Genomic DNA, 20,021 nt, shown 5'->3' with positions numbered 1-20,021 from the left:
TGCACTGCATTTATAATAGAAAAATAGAAAATACACTAAGCACCAACATGTTATTGATCTGTGTATTATATGGCTCAATTTTATGTTTTATTTATTTTTAGGTTTTTTTTTTAATTTAAGGAAATAAATTGATTGCCGGAAATAGGAAAGAATAGGAGCATTTTTCCCATTCCAAAATCACAAGAAAAAAAACTATTTAATCAATTATTTTTTATTTTTAAATCATTAACTGTTGATTTGATTCCTACTGTGGTATCAAAACAGAATAATCATTATCTGGGTTAAAGTGGTTGGTGAGACCCTTTGATTTTCACATAAGAATATGGACTTTGTGGATTATTGGAAGAATAAAGAGTCTATTCATTCTTGATAGCCCGGGATTAATTATTCAATTATGACATTAGAAACTAACTTTTCAGTTTGATCAAATTATATGCATGTACCAAAAAATTGTTTTAATTAAAAAGTGACTTGTGATTCCACCCCACCAACGCCAGCAATGGCCTTGGCCCCAGCCCTTGGGTTGCGAATCGTCGACTAAAGCTTCTGACCTGGCCCTGCTCCAGATGGCATCGGGGCGCTGGCAGTGGCCATGGCAGTGGCCAACTCTCCTTTCCTGACGACACAGAAGCAGGAGCCTGACAGCCCACGGCCAGCACAGACTTCTGGCTGTGCTCCTTCCTGACCCGAGGAAGGGCAAAGGCTGTGCTATAAGTCTGATCACAAGCTCACAATCTCCATTAGGAACGTTCAGGAGTATGTTCTGCATTGCACACTGTTCCCCGAAAGGACGGATACCTGGGATTGTATAAAGGGACTTGTGCAATGATGATTGCAATCTATCCCTGTTGTGCAATCCACTTTACCGTGCGTGAGCATCGTAAAACGTTAATGACTAGGAGGCTGGGGCCGGTGACCAGGAAGAGAGCAGTTATCAGTATTTACCATCTTGACGTGATCGGAGTATGCCTAGCCCTCCAGGTGGAAGAGTTCCAGGTGAAAGGAGAACACACACCAAATTATCCGCGCATTTAAAATTATTTAGGAAAGGAAAGTGGTTTCCTTGGATTTTACAGAAACCAAATGCTTTCTGTATGAGGAATAGCTCCCTATGCAGGTGTTGCATTTTTTTCTCAGTGAATACATTTTAATTGATAAAATAATTAAATAAGAAGCCATGGTGGAATAGGAATAGGCAGAACTAGGACTGTATTGGCCTGAGTTGCCATCTGTCTGCACAGTGTCTGACCATGCGTAAACTGTGTGTTTCACAGCTGTCCAGGGTTAGCAACAGCTATCGCTAAAAAATGGATATATATATTAATGTTACAGTATGTTTTAAGTTTCTTTTAATTGTATGTTTTTCTATTGCCATTTATCCCCCTATGACCCTGTTCTTCCTCCATCCACCCGTATGTAGGTGTTTCAATTCTTACTTTTGGCACCTTAGAGAGTGTCAGGCTTTCCCAGGCACCTACCCTGCTTTGCAGGCCTTCTTTCATCAGACAATCCTGATGACATTAGCTTGGAGCTGGAAGCAGAGGGGAGGGGCCCCCAGGCAGCAGGAGAGCCAGGTTGCATTCCCCAGGTAAATGACCTAGAGCATGAAAACAGATTCCCTGTCCCAGGGGCAGAGACTGGGCAGGAGGGAGTTATTGTGCTGAGTATGCAGGAAGCTAGTGAAAGGTTTAGTGAACAACAAGCCCTCCTACCCAGTTCGGGTCCCTGATTGAAGGGGAAACCAGAAGACAGGGAGCCACAGATACCTAAAGGTTAACAGAACAGCAAGGGTGCAGACCTGCCAGTCTATCCTGGGAAAAGGATGACATTGACAGGAGAGTTAACCGCTCCCAGAGCACATGGAAGCTTGCTTGGCCCTGGAGATTTAAAAGGAGGGAAAGCAGAGACTTGCCCTGTCTCTTCCTATGAGTACCATGGAACAGATGAGGGCTGGAGCACTTGTTGGACCCTGGACACCACTGGAACAGGCAGCAGGCCCTAAACCCCTTGAGCGTTGGTCCTGCGCGACCAGCTGTAGTGATTGGCAGAGGCCCCAGGTCCCCAGCTGCAGAAGCTATCAGCTCGATAAACCAACCGATAAGCTGTCTTGTGACCCTGATGGCGTAGGCTGGCTGCGTGCAGACTCCAGAGAGAACCCTGAGGCCAAAAATCCAGACGCTTATCCCCTGGGGCTCCGAAAAGGACCGATACGGATGGGGTGAGGTTTCTGGACATGCTTTTGGGTTTCAGTCATTTTGGGAACAAACAGGTTTTTCTTTTTTTTTCCTGTGTTTTGCAGATGAGAGGAGCCTGAGTCAGGGATTCCTCATTCTCCCTATTTGTGCAACATCTTAACATTAACAAAGACTTTTTCCTTCTTCACCAACCTTTGTCTTCACAGTGTACCACTATTCAACGGGGGGGGGGGGGGGGGGCAACAAAGCCCCGCTTTTGTTCAGCAGCACTAATGTCTTAGTTTTGAAAACCCATGTAAACTTTCTTGTGGTGGAGTTGCTGGAACAATAGCAGAAGCAATCATTCTACCCACTTGGTGTGACTCACAGGCAAATGCAGTTAGGAGCCGTCCTTCCAGAATTTGAAAGTGCCTTACCCCGTGGACACTAGGAAATCTGTTTATGGACATCATAGAACTCAGAAAAGAATACATCATGATTTATCTCTCAGCTATATTTGCTGCATGCCCTCTCAAGCAATGGCTTTGCAACAAATGAACTTTATGAAACATTAATTTTTCACCTCAACTGAAAAAAAGGTGATTTTCTTTCTTTAGTCAACTCTCAGAGGGAAAAATAAAATGTTACTTTAATTTTGGGGGCAGCATTGCATGGAGAGAGATATTTACCTTATCACAAGAACCACTGGTTTTTTTTTTTACTTTATTTTTAAGGTGTTATATTTTTAGAGGGAGGGGGTAGGAGGGAGAGAAAGAGGAACACTAGTGTGAAAGAGAAGCATCAATCAGATTTCTTTCCTTTTTAAATTTATTTATTTAATTGTTGTTCAAGAACAGTTTTCTGACTTTTACTCCCATCCCAGCTCACCCCTCCCAGTGCTCCCCACCTCCCTCCCATTTCCACCCCCCTTAGTTGTTGTCCATGTGTCCGTTATACTAGTTCCTGTAAACCCTTCCCCTTTTCCCCTGAAATTCCCTCCAATCAGATTTCTGTGGTACGCTCTCAGCACTGCAGCTGAGGTGTGCACCCTCACCAGGAATCAACCTTTCACTGTGCTGAATGATGCCCAAGGAAATGAGTCACCCGTCGGGGAAGCCAGTGGTGTTTCAGAACTTCGTATTTTTATTCATCACAAATGTAAAGGGCTTGCTATACTTTCAATGCCAAGAGTCACACAGTAGAACATTGCAAAAAAGCATTTCTAAACTGATGTTGGCTAATCAGTTATGGTAGGTTATTTGAAACCATGTAAAGTGTTATTTGGAAGTAGAACTAACTTAAAATGGGTTCAAGATGTTGCCAATAGCTTTATCATGCTGTTTCAAGCTTTTACTTGTAATAATGATTTTCAAAAGCTAACATTTGCTATTGTGGTCATAACAAACAGACTTGGCAGCAGAATGGTGAGAACTGAAGTTTTAAGTTATATAAACCATAGCTTAGAAGTCAGCTTTGAAATATTATTATTTCTCTTCTTAAATTGTGGGTTTAAGTGTCTTCTTGAATATCTTCATTGGCTAAAACACAATCACATTTGCTCTTAATTCTTAAACAAAATAAACGTTTTATTTAAAAAATAGTCATGTAGAGAATCAACAATAAATAAAAAATTATCAGGTATTGCTTAAATGTTATTACCAGGTACTATGGCTGATTTAAATAATTAAAAAATCAGTGTATTTCCAAAGGCAGTAGTAGCAAATACTGACAATCTGCTCTCAAAACAGATTAGCATTGTAGATTTGTTTTGTTAGATGATTTGGCATATACTAGAACATTTATTTAAGTGAACTGTGAAGTATCCATTAATATAGATGTGAATGTCAAAGACTCTAAAGTACTGTCATTATACATCAAATAGTTTTCCCATGTAAAATTATTTTAGTGAAATCTAAAGTTAAGTAAAAATATAAAAAAGACTTTACTAATATATTTTATATTAAAATGTCCACAATGTAAGTTCCATTTATTGTGTTTGGAATACTTTTTATGTTTGTCATAAGCATGCCATAACTGGACGGGGAATTGTTATACTTTTGTCCTCAAAAATAGTAATTTGTAAAAGTGGTATGATTTTTAAGACATTAGAAAATTAAGTTGAAAGTGTCTTTTATGCTTCGGTATTTATTTTTGCATAAAATATTTTTGGCACACTTAGCAAAAATTAGATAAACTGATTTCATTTTCTAAGTCTTTATTTTAAAATAAATATGAATTTTGTATGATCTATAAGAAGTATATATGCATTAGAAATATGTGTTCCTAAAACTGTTTAGTATATTTTTATTTCTGCATTATGTTGTAGCAAAGTATTAATATCAAATCTCAACACAATTTAAGTGATAAAGTATCTCAGTTATGTTATAAATAAAAAAAGAATAGCAAGCATTTAAAAAAGTGGGTGGAGGCCATTAGTTTGTTTCTTGGTGTACCTTATAGCAAGAAGTAACTTCAAAAAAACAATGTGACTTTTAATATTAGGAATGCATTATCAATATCGATTCTGATGGTCAGTGAACCCAATATGAAGGTCTGCTCAAGAAATCGCTCTCAAGGATAAATATCAAGTATAACTGTTTAAGGCAATATTGTGATGTCTTCATCTAAATGATACATTTTGTTGGCCAGTTGACAGTTGACAGTTTACTAACTTGTGAGCAAAATGTCAGGAGCTCACTGAATATGGAACAAATTAGGTAGAAATAAAAATAAATAAATAATCTGCAATGTCATCCAACATAGAGAATGCTTTGTGGAGCTCTTTGTGGAAGAAGCATCCTGAAATTTGTCTTTACCTTTTGCCTGCTGACTTAGAATGCTTTTAAAGAAAATCCCCTAAATTTTTAAAGTGAAGTTGTTCTTGTAATATCACATTTTTACATGGAATCCAAATATTTCAGTGTTCTCTTCTTCTCTTTTATGATGAATGTGGAGAGGGTTCAGTACAGATGGTGGCCTTCTAATGGACTAGGACTAATAGATGTTAATTTCCACAATTATAAAGATAATGTGAAATTTACAAGCTCAGCTATGCTGCATATTAAGGTAAAAAAAAAGCTAACAATTTGGAACAAAATATTTAAAATTGAGAGACGCAATTTTTTCCTTTGCTCTGAAGAAGCTTTTTAGTTTTATATAATCCTACTTGTCTGTTTCTGGTTATGTTTTCTGTGCTTTTGGTGTCATAGCCAAGAAATAATGGACAAGAACACTATTAAGAAGATTTTCTTCTGTGTTTTGTTCCAGTAGTTTTATAGTTTTGGGTCTTATATTTGAGTGTTTAATACATCATGAATTGATTTTTGTATGAGGTGTAAGAGAGGGTACAATTTATTTTTCTTTCTTTCTTTTTTTTTGCACATGGAAAACTATTTTTCCAATATCATTTTTTGAATGAATTATTTTTTCTCCATTGTGTATTCTTGGCATCCATGTCAAAGATCAATTAATAAATACAAGCTTGGACATATTTCAGGGCTCTGTATTCTGTTCCACTGGTCTATCTGTCTATATTTATGCCAGTGTTAAAGTGTTTTAACTACCATGGCTTTGTAATACATTTATAATTAAGAAAGTATGATGCTACCAGCTTTGCTACTCTTGCCCAAGATGAGTTTGGCAATTACGGACCTTTTGTGGTTCAATATAAATTTCAGGATCTTTTCTCTTTTTCTAAAAATGCCATTGGAATTTTAATGGAGATAACATTGAATCTGTAGGTGGTGTTGGGTAGTATAATCATTGTAACAATATTTAGTTTTCTGATACATGAACATAGGTGTCTTTTCAATTATTTGTGCCTTACTTTATTTCTTTCATCAATATTTTGTAGTTTTCAGCAGTATACATCTTTACCTACTTGGTTAAGTTTTTTCTACATATTTTATTATTTCTCATTCTGTTGTAAATGAAATCGTTTTCCAACTTATTTTGGGGGGAGTTCGGTATTAGTGCACACAAACACAATCAATTCCTTGTTGATTTTACATCTTGCATCTTCACCAAATATTCGTCCTAACAGTGTTTTCCAAGTCTTTAAGAATCGATACACATAACATCACATCATCTGTGACAGTGATCGTTTTACTTCTTCCTTTCTTTTTAAATTTATTTTATTATTTTTTTTTACTTAACTCGAGGTACTATGTGGAATGGAAGTTGTGAGAGTGGACACTCGTCCTTTCCCTGATCTTACAGGAAAAGGTTTCGATGTCTACATCTGAGAATGATATTAGCTGTAGACTTGTTACATACTTTCATTATTATGTTAAAGTACTTAACTTGTCAAGCATTTTTTGTGAAAGTGTGTCAGATTTTGTCAAATGTTTTTTCTGTGTCTATCGTAATGACTGTATGATTTTAGAAAATAATCAAGAGAATGAAAAACAAACTACAAAATAGGAGAAAATATTTGCAGATATAAGTGTTTAATATCCCTCGAATATGAGAAACTCCTGCAACGCAATAGCAAACACACACACACACACACACACAAATAGCCTGATTTAAAATATAAGCAATGCACCTGAATAGATATTTCTCAAAAAAAAATACAAATGGCCAACAGGTGTATAAAAAGATGGTTAAAATCACTGATTTCCAGAGAAATGCAGAACAAAACTTTGAAAAGTTGTCATCTGATACATGCTAGGTTGGTTGTTTTCAGGAAAAAAATTAGATAACAAGTGTCGATGAGAGTCTGGGGCAATTGGAACCTCATACCCTGTTAATGGGTGTGTGAAATATGTGGCTGCTGTTGAAAACACCGAAGTGTGGAAGTTCCTTAAACGGTTAAAAGTAAACTATCATACAATCCAACAACCCCCCTCTGGATATATATTTAAATCACTGGATCAGTATCTCAGAGAGGATACCTGCACTGCCTTACAGCATTCTTCACAATAGCTAAGACACAGGTGGATGGATGAATGGATGAATATATAAAAAATATTGTATATTCTCACAATGGTATGTTATTCAGCCATAAAAGATAAGGAAATTCTTCCATTTCTGACAACATGAATGGATTAGAAGGGCATTGTGATAAGTAAAATATGCCTCCAGTAAAAGGGCATAATTGACTTACTCATGTAAGTTGAGTAATGCGACTTACATGAGACATAAAAATAGTCAATGTCATAGAATGAAGTGTAGAACTGTGGTGGCCAGGGGCTGGGAGTGAATTGTTCAGTGGGTATAGCATTTCAGTCACGTAGGATGAATAAATTCTAGAGATCTCCTGTACAACATTTTCCTGTAGTTAATAATACCATATTATGCACGTATGGTGTCTTCCTACCACGAACAAAACAAAAAAAACCCCTGCATTTCAAAAATAAAACCAAACATAAAGAAACTTGAAGGTGTTGGATATGTCTATTACCTTGATTGTTGTTATAGTTTCATGGATATTTGCATATGTCCCAACTTATCAAATAGTATATATTAACTATGTGCAGTTTTTTGTATGTCAATTATACCTCGATAGAACTGTTACATTTTTGGAACTGAAGGAGATGACCATCAGGTAGGGAAATGAGTGTTCAGAACTAGCAATTCCAAGGAGAATCAAATGGTATAATTTTTGAGTAAAAGAAGTTACCGATAAGAATTCTTTCTTTTGGTCTAGCAGTGATTAACAGGGAAACTTACCTCAGTCTTTCACTAAGCCAGAAGTTTGATGTGGTTGCAAAGACTTCACCTGTTAGGTTTTTGGAGATTGTATTTATTTGTTTCTTTAAAGAAGTACTTACCCTCCCCTTTCACAGTGCCCTTAAGCCTCATTTATGCAGCGTCTGTACCCATTTAACTGACCTGCAGGGATCTTAGAACCTGATAACTGATCTTGTGACTCAAGACTAAAGTTAACATTTTTTAAAGTGTGAATATCTCTTTCATTTTTAATTTAAAAAAATAAAAAAATATTTTACTTTTTTCAATTGTAGTTTACATTCTATATTATTTTGTATTAGTTTCAGGTATACAGCATAGTTGTTAGACAATCATTATGAAGTGTTCTCCCCCGTATTTCCACTACTCACCTGGCACCATACATAGTTATTAGTATATTGTTGACTCTCATTCTTATGTTGTACTTTACATCCTCATGACCATTTTGTAACTACTAATCTGTACTTTTCAATCTCTTCACCTTTTTCACCCAGTCCTCCAACCCTCTTCTGCTCTGGCAACCATCAGTCTATTGTCTGTATCTATGGGTCTGTTTGTATTTTATTTGTTTGCTGATTTAACATTCAAGTGGTAGGTCTCTGGTGATGATGTCTTAATGTGAAGTAAAGTTGGACTCCCATAACACAAATACTATTATTTTCAGGGCTCTAAATCATAACAATGCCCAGGGAATGTTCAGTATTTCAGGTGTTGTGGTCATCATATGACCTGCAAACAGTAAGTGTTACTTCTTTTTTTCCATTATGGATGTATTTTTGTTTATTTATTTTATTGTGATTTCTGTAGCTAGGACGTCCAGCACTATGTGGAATAAAAGTGGGGAGTAGGCATCCTTGTCTTGTTCCTAAACTTAGGAGAAAAAAATTACCTTTTTTATCATTGAGTATGAAATTAGTTGTGGGTTTTCCATACATGGCCTTTATTTTATTAAGAGGTGTTTCCTGTTGTCCCACTTTGTTGAGAGCTTTTATCATAAATGGATGCTATATTTCTTCAAATGCTTTTTCTTAATCTATTAATGTGATCATATTTTTATCTCTTATTTTTGTTAATGTGGTATATTTGTGATTATTGAACTAACCTTGCATATATAGGGTAAATCCCACTTGATTGTGCTATATAATCATTTTAATGTAATGTTGAATTTTGTTTGCTAATATTTTCAGAATTGTACATCTATGTTCAGCATTTATATTCGATTATGATTTTATTTTTTGTAGTGTTTATTTGTCTAGTTTTTGTTATCGGTGTGATGCAGGCCTTGTAGAATGAGTTTGGAACCAGTTTTCCTCTATAATTATTTGTCATCATTTATGGAGTGTAAGTAGTAATTCTTTTTAAACATTTGGTAGAATTCATTTGTGAAGCCATATGGACATAAACTTTTATTTGTGGGGAATTTTTTGATAAGTGATTCAGTTTTGTTAGTAGTCATCAATCTTTTCAGATTTTTTATTTATTTCTTATTCTCTCCTGGATGATTGTAGGACTAGGAATTTATCAATTTTTTTAAGGCGCCCAATTCATTGGTGTATAATTGTTCATAGTATTGGCATATTATTCTTAGTGTTTCTGTGGTGATGGTTGTAGTTTTGGTTTGTCCTTGGGAGGAGGTGAGCACAAGATTTAACTGCTTTTCCATCTTGACCCCTCCTCCAAGGTAGTCATTTAAAAAACATTATCATTATTGTCTTCCACCCTAAAGGAACATACCTAAGGGAATTACCAAACATTCAGTTATTAGTCAACCAGTTATTGATGATTGAATAATACTGAACATCTTATGTATAATTTCCATTAAATGAGGATAGATTGTTGAATAAAACACAATTTTGACCTTCATGTAGTTCCAATAAATCACACAAACAGGGTAAGTAAATGAACATATCTATATATTTTCTTTTCATGTATTGGGTAGCAGTCCTTTTGAAGGGTGAATCTGAAAGACTGCAGAATTAGGATATCATCAATTAAAGCCAGATTATTCTCATGGGTATTCAACAGGTAGTGGCTGAACAACCAGAGTTCCTTGTGCATTCATAGTCTAAAATAATTGTGTCCTATTTAAATAAATATGGGATAGAATTGCTATGATATAGCCTCTGTCTATTTTTCCAGCTTCTTCTTTTGCTGACTTTTATGATCTTCTACCCATCTGTATACATACATTTGCATTCTGGAATTATCAGGTTATTAAAATTTCCCCAAAGGCATCATGAAATTTCATATCTCACTATATATATATATATATATATATATATATATATATATATATCACTTAACTAGGAGCTCTTCTTATTCTTATCCCCTTAAGGACCTTCTACTAAAGCCATAAACTTAGCTCATAAAGTCTTTTTATGCAGCTTTGTTGTTATAGTTTGCACTGTGATACACACCTATTATAGTGATTTATACATATATAATGATTTATTATTTAGTAATATATATTTATCACTTTAATAAATTAGTCTCATAATATCTAGCATTACTACTTGCATACGAGAAACAATATCTATTAATGAATTTTCTTAGCAGTAAAGTAATCCACCTGTAAACCTAAAATATAAGAACTGGAGCATTTTTCATAAAATACAAATGATGATATCTACAAGGCCTAAATGACTTCTAGTAGGAGAAAAAAGAAAAAAATACTAAACGATGGAAATAATTATTTTCATAGTGGAACTTTTATGACATAGAATGAGTTATTACAGTGATATACAGCACCTTATAGTCTAGAGGAGGCCTTTTTACATTTAACCGCATTTCTATTCAAATATGATATATTGCAAAGATTCATTTAAATTTAAGGGTCCTGATCTTGAACTAAAATGAATGGCCACTCAGGGATTCCTTATAATGTAGGATACATAATAAAAGATTTGCCTGAGCACATACTGGAGCTCTGAAAAAACACAAACTATTTTTATTTTCCAGGGTTATAGTTGATAACATCTCATGGTTGACAGGTCAATCCTAATAAAACTATATATCTGACAATCTAGATGGCAGAAAGAGGATAGAGATCAATCTCCCCTAGAAAAGTTGATGGAATATGTCATAAACTAAGAGGACATAATACTGTGACCTTGCATTTAATAAGAAAATGACCTTTAAATTTCAGTAACTTGAATCAGTTCCATGATATTAAATACATTTGCTTGTGTGTTGGGTGACATAATATGAAAATATTTAAAGGCAGCAGAACAAAAAGCCTATGAAATATGACCATTCTGTTTCAAGGACAAGAAAAATAGCAAGAGATTATTTATTTTACATATATTATATTTAATAGATACAAATAAAAAGGAGTCTCAGGAAATTTTTACATATATTTAGAACTTATTAGCCATCAACAAATTTAGTGGTGATACCTACATAAAATTACAATTAAAATAATTTTCTATTGGAATTAAAGCAGTTTAGGTTGTTTTGTTGCTGTTGTTATTATTTTGTTTTCTAGAAAACAGCATTTCAATGACCTCTATTACAGAGCATAGCTCAACTATTTATGCCCTGATAAGTCATAGAAAATAGCCAACACATTTCTATATCAACATTAACTCTTTGTTTAAACTTGTCCCTGTCAGAGTCATTAAGATATTGATGTTGATAGTCAAGCAATCATATTTGGTGTCAACTCATGGTTATTGGCACCAAATCACCACCAATAAGAATCCCCAACTTGAGATACAGTGAAGAAGGACATTTTATTCAGTGCAAAACAGCTCAACCCATGTCACTACACAGCTATAGAACAGCTCTTGTGCCAAGTGGCTCTGGGGCAGGTCCCTCTCTCACCAGACCCCACTCCACTTCACCTTAATCTGCTTCACATTGCTCTGGAAAAACATAGTCAGTGTTTCAGCTCAGCAGGGAAACAGTCTTCCATCTTTGGTGGGAAGGAAAAGTGTATCCCTCAGCCAGAGTGGAGCTGGCTCATATGAACAGAAGTCTTCTGCCTCGGTCCCTGATTGGTCCATTCTCATACAGATGAGGACTCCAAATCCTTATAGTTTGGCCCAAAAGGCACTGTCCTGATTGGAAAGAATAGCACTTCTCTGAGTTATTAGAGCTGCCCAGCTCTGACTGGATGGAGAAAGCAGCAGTCCTATTGGTTCAAGTAGGATTCCAGAAAACCTTTCTAAGGGTTGGCTCAGGTGGCAGAAACACAGTGCAGAGAGAGAGTTTGGCACAGAGGCAGTTAGTTTAATGCAGTCTTATTTATGAAGTGTAGTTTGTGTGAGAGGTCTCGGTGCAGAAATGGCTGCTAGGCTATTTTTTTTGTCCTCCCTCCCTCCCTCCCTCCCTCCCTCCCTCCCTCCCTCCCTCCCTCCCTCCCTCCCTCCCTCCCTTCCTTCCTTCCTTCCTTCCTTCCTTCCTTCCTTCCTTCCTTCCTTCCTTCCTTCCTTCCTTCCTTCTTTCCTCCCTTTTCTTTTATCTGAGTCCAGTTAGCCACCAGGACCCTCCTTAGTAGGTGTCTTTTTTCACCCTCTGGGTTCACACCAGCCATCTGCAATGCCCCAGAGATTTAGTTAGGCTTTGCAGTATCATCTTTAACTTCACAAATAGAGAAACTTTATATAAAAATAGCTGAGAGTTACAAATCAAATAAATTTTTTAATTTTTATTTTTTATCCTAACCTGAGGACTTTTTTCTCACTGCTTCTAGAGAAAAAGGAATGGAAAGAAAGAAACATCTACATGAGAAACATCGATCAATTGCTTCCTGTATGCATCCCGACTGGCTATTATATGCACCCAAACTGGGTAATGGAACACACAACGTATGCATGTGAGCTGACCAGGAGTCCAACCTGCAACCTTTCAGTCACGGGACAATGCTCAAACCAGCTGAACCACACTAGCCATGCCTCAGATGAATTTTATTCTGATTTATAAATACAGAATACAAGCTGTGTTTGTAAATCTAAATTTTTAGGAATAGTAAAAAAATCATTTAAAAGTGTTACTTATATATTGTTTTCCAAATGAACACTCTTTTTTCCTAAGATGAAGCTGTATGAGTAAAAACTTGAACTTAATTATATTATTCTGATGTTTGTAAGTATTCAGATTACTTGATTATTTTAGATGAATTTGTGATATGAAGATAAAATAAAATTAAAATTTCTAGAGAACCTTGCTGTTCCAAGAATTTCACAGTAGCTTATATTTAACTAATACTCTTTTGTATAATAATTATAAAATCTTTGAGGAAAAATGTAATCAAAAAATTAACTGAAGACTCTTCATTATAACTACAAACAGGCAGAATCTGGAAGAAGTGAGAAATAATTCACTTTTTCTTCACTTACAGAGACATCATCATTGCTTATGTGAGTAGAAATAATAAACAATCATTTAGCTACTGTAAAAGTAACCAACTGGGTCTTTCTAAAATTTTGTTTAAAATTTCATTTTGGGGGTCTTAAAATAGTCTATGAAGTTTGTCTTGTTAGCAAAATAGTGAGTCAGTGTTCAAGGAGTGGTAATTCCTGTTCATTTTCTAGAAAGATTTTTAAATTGTTTCACAAAAATGAAATAAATTAAAATAAAAATGCATGCTAGGTGGATATTTTATTGATTTCCCAGCTAGGTGGAAAAACTGATTTTGTGTTTTTGACAGAATCTAAAAGCTTCAGAGAAGTACTTGACAGGAGGCATCAACACTAAAGAGAGCTAGCTATGGGAAGTATAATTTAGCTGAAATGAAAGGATCTGATGGAATTTTACTTTCTACCTCAGAGAAGTTAGAGAGTATAAATTTGAAATTACATTATTGGTTTGATTACACCCCAAAAGGTGGACCATTTGGTCTCAGAGAAGCAAAATAAATGTTTGTAGTACTAACCTTGAAATCTCAGATGTTAAGAGAGTCCAAGGGGAAAACACATGAAGACTTAAGGAAGAAAACAATCAACTATAAATGATTATTAAAGTTAATTTCAAACATTTCAGCTAAAGTATTGTTATGCTACCCATGGCCAAAACCATTTTAAAAGATTATATATTTAAATGTATCTAAAATCCTGAAAGCTGAGTTGTTCATGCTATAATTGAGAAGCTCCCATAGGAAAACAGAAGACATATCATGAGAGAACCTAGAAGTACATCTAAATGAATGAGGTAACTAAGATTAGCTTACGGTATCCCATCCTAAAACCCACAGAAGATTCCTGAAACCGCAGACTGTACTAAAGCGTATATACACTGTTTCTCTTCTACATACTTACCAATGATTAAGTTTAATTAATATTAGGCACAGTGAGAGATTAACAACAGTAACTAATAATAACTAAAGCAATTAGAACAATGTACTGTAACCCAAGTTATGTGGATTCAGTCTCTCTTGCTCCCTCTCTCTCAGAATATGTCTTTTGTACTGTACTCACCTTTTCTCTTAAAGGAAGCATTTGGCAACTTCTCTTTGGCGTGTTGGAATTGCCAGCATCCCCACTCTTGCACTTGGAAGCCATTATTAATCAAAATAGAGTTGCACAGGAGTGTTGTGATGCCAGGGTGGTCTACCTGATGACCGAGATCCCCCACTTAGTGATTATGGCCCCACTTAGTGATTATGGATGTGTAGCACAGATGCGCTGGACAAAGAAATGATTCAAAATCTGGGCAGGATGACACAGGACAGTGCCAGAGTTCATCAAGCTACTCAGAATGAAGCACGATTTAAAATCATGAATTATTTCTAGAATATTCCATTGAATATTTTTGGACTGACATTGACTGTGACTGACTAAAACCATGGTAAGGGAAACTGTGCCTAATGAGGGAGTCGACCACTGTATAATGAGACACTACAATGTGAACACATCTGTTATATTTAATGTTGCATGAAAAATTGCATAAATGTAAAAAGGTTTTACAAATTACAAAAACAATTTGAGCTAAACATATTCTGTGAGGATGCACACCTGTGTGATAAGTAAATATAAAAGAATGACAAATACAAAATTCAGTATAGCAGTTGCCTTTTGAGACAGGAAAAACAATTGCATAAAGAACAGTGCAAACTGAAAAAAAAGCATAGTTTTGATAATATAATTTGTAAGCTGAGTAGTGGTTTCAGAGCTAGTGATTCCATGATTTCATTTTCTTATTATGCTTCATGGGTTAAATATATTAATATGTACTTTTGTATGCATATTAGACAATGCAAATGTTTTAATTATGCATTTAATTTATAAGATTTTTATAATATTTTTGACAATGGTGATAGCAAAAATATTCAATTGACTAAAGGTAGCAGATGTATGTGTATGAATGTATAAAGGTAACTAGACAACAAATATTAGATTCTCATGTAGTTGTATATAAAACATAGCACAAAGTTTAGACATGAATTTTATGCAAACAATACTTCTAACCAGAAGTTTTCTCTCTTGTGTAAGGCATAAAATGTGTCATCTTTCCTGACATTTTATATATATATATATATATATACACATTATATATATATATATATAAAATTTTCTTACCTTTTAAAAGTTTAAGTGTTAATGTTTAGTAAGGCTACCACTCTTTAATAATATTTTAATTTCAAGTCCTAAACTAGTTTTGATTGTATTTTAGAGAAAATGGACATTAACAATAAAATCAATAAAGAACACTCTTCAGAAAAGTGTTATTCGGGTCATTTACTTTTTCTTTTCACTTTCCATGAATCTATCAAAAGAAATGACCACTTGGGTAAACATTTTGGTCCATTTTAAATAATTTAATTTTGACTTTTGACTTGTATAGTAATTTTTATGACTTCTAATTGAATTGGAGAAATAACGTTAAGAGAGAAAATATGCTGAGCCATTGCTGCTATATTGCCTCATGGTTGTTGTTTTGTTTTATTTCTGCGGCATCGTTTGCTGAGTGAAAAGTAGTGAACCCCAATTCTGTTGACTGTCACTGTGACAGAACTGGCCTTGGGACTGGAAACCATTACACTGTTTCTAGGCAGATTACTAGGCCAATGTGGAGAAGCACAATATTGGAGTTTTGATCATTTGGAACCAAAGAAAACAGTCAATATTAAAAGATACTTTTAAATAGTTTCATCTGGATTTAAAGACCATAGCATTGTCCATTGACTACATGGCCTCTCAAAACTTTTGAATTTGCAGAAATAAAAAGGGACCAGATACCAAAGGGATATCAAATAAGATGGCAGTTTGCCACTGTTGCTGAGGGCAACTCACAAATCCGTTCTGCTCTAAAACTTCGGAGATCAAAAAGCATCATAACGGCTCCTGACACCCATCTGCAATATCTGAAGACGTTATACCAGTCCAGTAGAGAAATTGCAGTGCAATAGTCTAGTTCCTACAGTCAGTGTTGTTTTTTAGGTACATGTGCTGAGTCGCACCACTGAGTGATTTTTCAGTATTCACATCGCTACTTAACTTGTATCTATTTTTGAAAGAAAGACATGATGATAGCTTCTGAGCAGCTTATATGTAAAATCCCTTTCACATATTTTTGTCCTGTGTTTTTATCACATGCTGGTCAACATATTCTGGGATTAATAGTCACAGTATTATCAATGTTTTTTAAGTTTTTAAAAATTTTATTTAGTTATTTTAGTATTATTTATGTATTAAATGATATTCTGCTACATAAGTGAGTTTCACTTTCAAAAAAGCAATATGATTTGTCTAAATCCCATGCTTATTTATATCAATGCCCAATTCTACTCTAATTTGCCATGGTTTTCCCAACCAGAATGTATTACATGTAATAATTCTGTAAGGGAGTTTAGTCTTCAAAATCTTTGCTAAACTAAAATAAACAGAAATTCCTTTGTAGTGTAGCAAAAGCTTTATTTAGCCCTTAAAGTTGCCTGCAGATTAAACATTTATAAGTTCCTACTGAAAAGAAAATAAGATGCCATTTAGATACATGATGTATCAAAGACAAAGTATTTATAAATATTAGCATATCTAGTTTAAGGCTGAATAAAATAAAATTTTGCCAAAGCTGTAGATATTAAACAAATATTTATGCATTTATTTATATGTTTATATGTATAGTTACAAAACAGGATGGTAAAACAATCAAGAAAAAAGAGAGGGGGAACAAGACAGAAAAAGTAATATAGATATTATTTATAGACACAGATCAAAGCATTTATCTTATTTGTACTTATAATTAGCATTTGTACAATCTTCATATTTCCTTTTTCATTCTGAGATAAACTTTCCTCATATGTAAAATAATAAGATATTTTTAAAGATATCTTCAACATTTGACTGAATTATAAAAATTGGAACAGTATTGAAATATTTTAGGAAATTCTAAATATCGATTTATTCATTTTAATACAATTAATTAGTGACTAATCATGTTCAGTGTTATTAAATATGAAAAATTTAAACTTGACTTTTATAGATAATATTCCATCATATGATATAAATATACAACTTCATTCTGTGTTATTATGTAAATAAAATTCCTAGAGGCCAATAACATAACCATTTGAATAGTAAAATAAAATATAGTAAAAATAATGATAATAGCAAATTACAACTTATTGAATAAAATTAATATCTATAAATGTTTCTGATTGAAATAAATGGATGGTAAAATTTGGGGACAAAAGTTTGAGAAAAATGGAGTATTAGCATATTTTCAAGTTATCTCCCCCAAGAAGCTTTTAAATCATCAAAAAATTACTTCAGGTGTGAAGTCTTAAAAAAATCATCTTAACCAGTTGAATGGAGTGAATGCCATCAATAATAGGAATATTAACAGGTTATTTTCACTGACAGGATACACTGACAGGGAACATTATTTCTCAATGTTGTTGCCAAAAGTACACATCTTCAATCGATGTAATTATTGATGGGGGCATTCTACAAAATAAGTAGACAGTACTCTCCATGTGTCAAGGTCATACAGTACATGGGGTGACTGAAGACCCACACAGATGGGAAAAGACTAAGGACACATGATGACTATGTACAGAATGGGGCCTACATCAGATTTTAGAACAAAAAGAGAAAGAAAGAAATTTGATGACAGTTGAATAAAGACTTCAGTTTAGTTAATACTATGCTACAATATATTATATCATGCGAGTATTAACTGATTGGTTTTCAAAATTGTAGTTTGGATATGTAAAATCTTAACATAAGGTAAGGTGTATATAGAAACTCCTAATATATGGTACATTTTTGTATGCTTAACATTTTATGTAAACACATAAAAACATATGGCATGTATTTATTTATTTGTATTTGTATAATACAGTATATAGATAAAATAACACATATATTATGTTTACTATATATGTCACCAAAATGAATACCTATATACAGTAGTGAAAGGCCATGTATGTCCACTTAAATTTCAAGTCAATTGAAATGAAACACAATTTAAATTCAGTTTTCAATCATCCAAGCAATATTTTAACTGCTCAATAACTTAATATGCCTGGTGACTCTACTCCTGGACAGCATAGATTATGGAATGTTCTGTGCAAAAAATCGTTTGGGGCAGAGCTCCTTGGCAAAGGTCTGTATTGGCCCTCTGTAATCTTCTACTAGTGAATTAAATAATTTAAGCAATTGCATAGAATATCAAAATTCTGCATATAGCATGTTTAACCTACTAATTCTGCAGTTGAGCCCCCTTAAAAAATTGACTCAAGTAAAACAGTCTGCCTACTATTTTAAGAATGCAGTGTGTCTGCTTGAAGGGTATTCTATATGTCATTTATGTTGCATTTGGTGTGCAGAACAACTCTTCAATTAACTAGAAAACGACCACTATCCAAATAAAGTTAAACCAAGGCAGCAGACAGTTAAGACATATGTGTTGTGGGCAGGAGAGGTAAGAGGTGAAGTTGAATGATGATAGACTACTTAAATAATATAATTGATGGGAAAGAAGGGGAAATTGGTGATGTCAACTATCTTGTTCTTTTCTCTGGTTCTCTCCACTGCACCGTAAGGTGAGTTCCCCACTGCGCATGAATGTGCTTAATGCTGACTGTGGCTATTAATAGTTCCCTGTGAAATTTATTGGCTCTCTTAAGCCAGGAAAGACTTCACCTCCAATTCAGAAGTGTAGTTAGAGAATGGGTTTCAGGTATTTTCTTAACAGCAAAAATACACGACAGCTATAGCTGCTCTATTTTGTATTGATGCCTCAGAATGTTTATCGTCTGCCGCCTCCAGACTCTCATCCACAAGGACTGGAAAAAATGCACAGTGACTTCGTTCTCCCGAGTATCTTACTTCGGAAGTACGGACTGGCAGCTCATTTTCTCTTTGAAGGAATCGCTTGTAGGATTGACACATAATTATTATCCGTTCAATTGGTTTTTCTATTTTGGGGGCGATTGTGTTAGTGGAAACTCATACATTAAAAAAAAGAGTGTACAGAGAAGTCTTGACCACTGCAGCCAGCCAGCATCGCTATTCACTAAAAATTAGCAACTTTCAAATACATTTTTTCTCACTAATTCTTTCATTTGGTGATGAAATATATTTTATGTATGAAACTATCCAGAAATAGGTGTACCAGTGCTTATTGCTTAAACCTTTAAAATGGGATATCAGTAAAGGAACTTGAAGAATTCCACATACACCAGGTACCTATATGTACTTTTTGTCAAATGAATGAATGAGAAAACACTAACATAATCAGCAATAACTAGTTGAATGTAGACTTACAATGAATATATCTATAATGCATTTTGTAAGAAGAGCAATTTTTGGTTTTATTGTTTTGTATATAATAAAGGCAAATGTTTTTAATAGAACCATATAGTATTTTTATGTACATAAGTATGTATTTCATTTCATGGTGTGCATATTGTCTTATCTTCTCACAGAATTTAAATTGCTTGTGAGCTATATAGTCAACATTTTAATTTTTATATACAAATAGAGGTAAATAAGCAGTATGTTTCACCTAACAGCCACATTTTAATTATTCAGACTATACTAGTAAGACATTTATTTCATTTGATTAGTAATCATTGTTCTGTTTTAAATGTATAATATAATCATTGTATTTTTCATTTTTTTGCCTAATTTGAACAAAAATCTGTATTTTTTCATTTCTGATTACTGAAAAGGAAAAAGGGTATAAACTGTTACATATTCCAGTCACAATTCC

At 34.2% G+C, this 20,021-nt stretch overlaps 1 pseudogene; it reads left to right on the top strand.

Moving 5' to 3' along the window:
* The first annotated feature begins 729 nt into the window (after positions 1 to 729).
* On the top strand, positions 730 to 2,749 carry LOC119041123 (solute carrier family 25 member 16-like; annotated as a pseudogene).
* Positions 2,750 to 20,021: the final 17,272 nt, after the last annotated feature.

This window comes from Artibeus jamaicensis, unplaced genomic scaffold (assembly GCF_021234435.1).
Source record: "Artibeus jamaicensis isolate MK-2021 breed Jamaican fruit bat unplaced genomic scaffold, CSHL_Jam_final contig_415, whole genome shotgun sequence".
NCBI lineage: Eukaryota > Metazoa > Chordata > Mammalia > Chiroptera > Phyllostomidae > Artibeus > Artibeus jamaicensis.
Note: the sequence above shows the minus strand (reverse complement) of the source record. Positions and strands in the feature narration are given on the sequence as shown.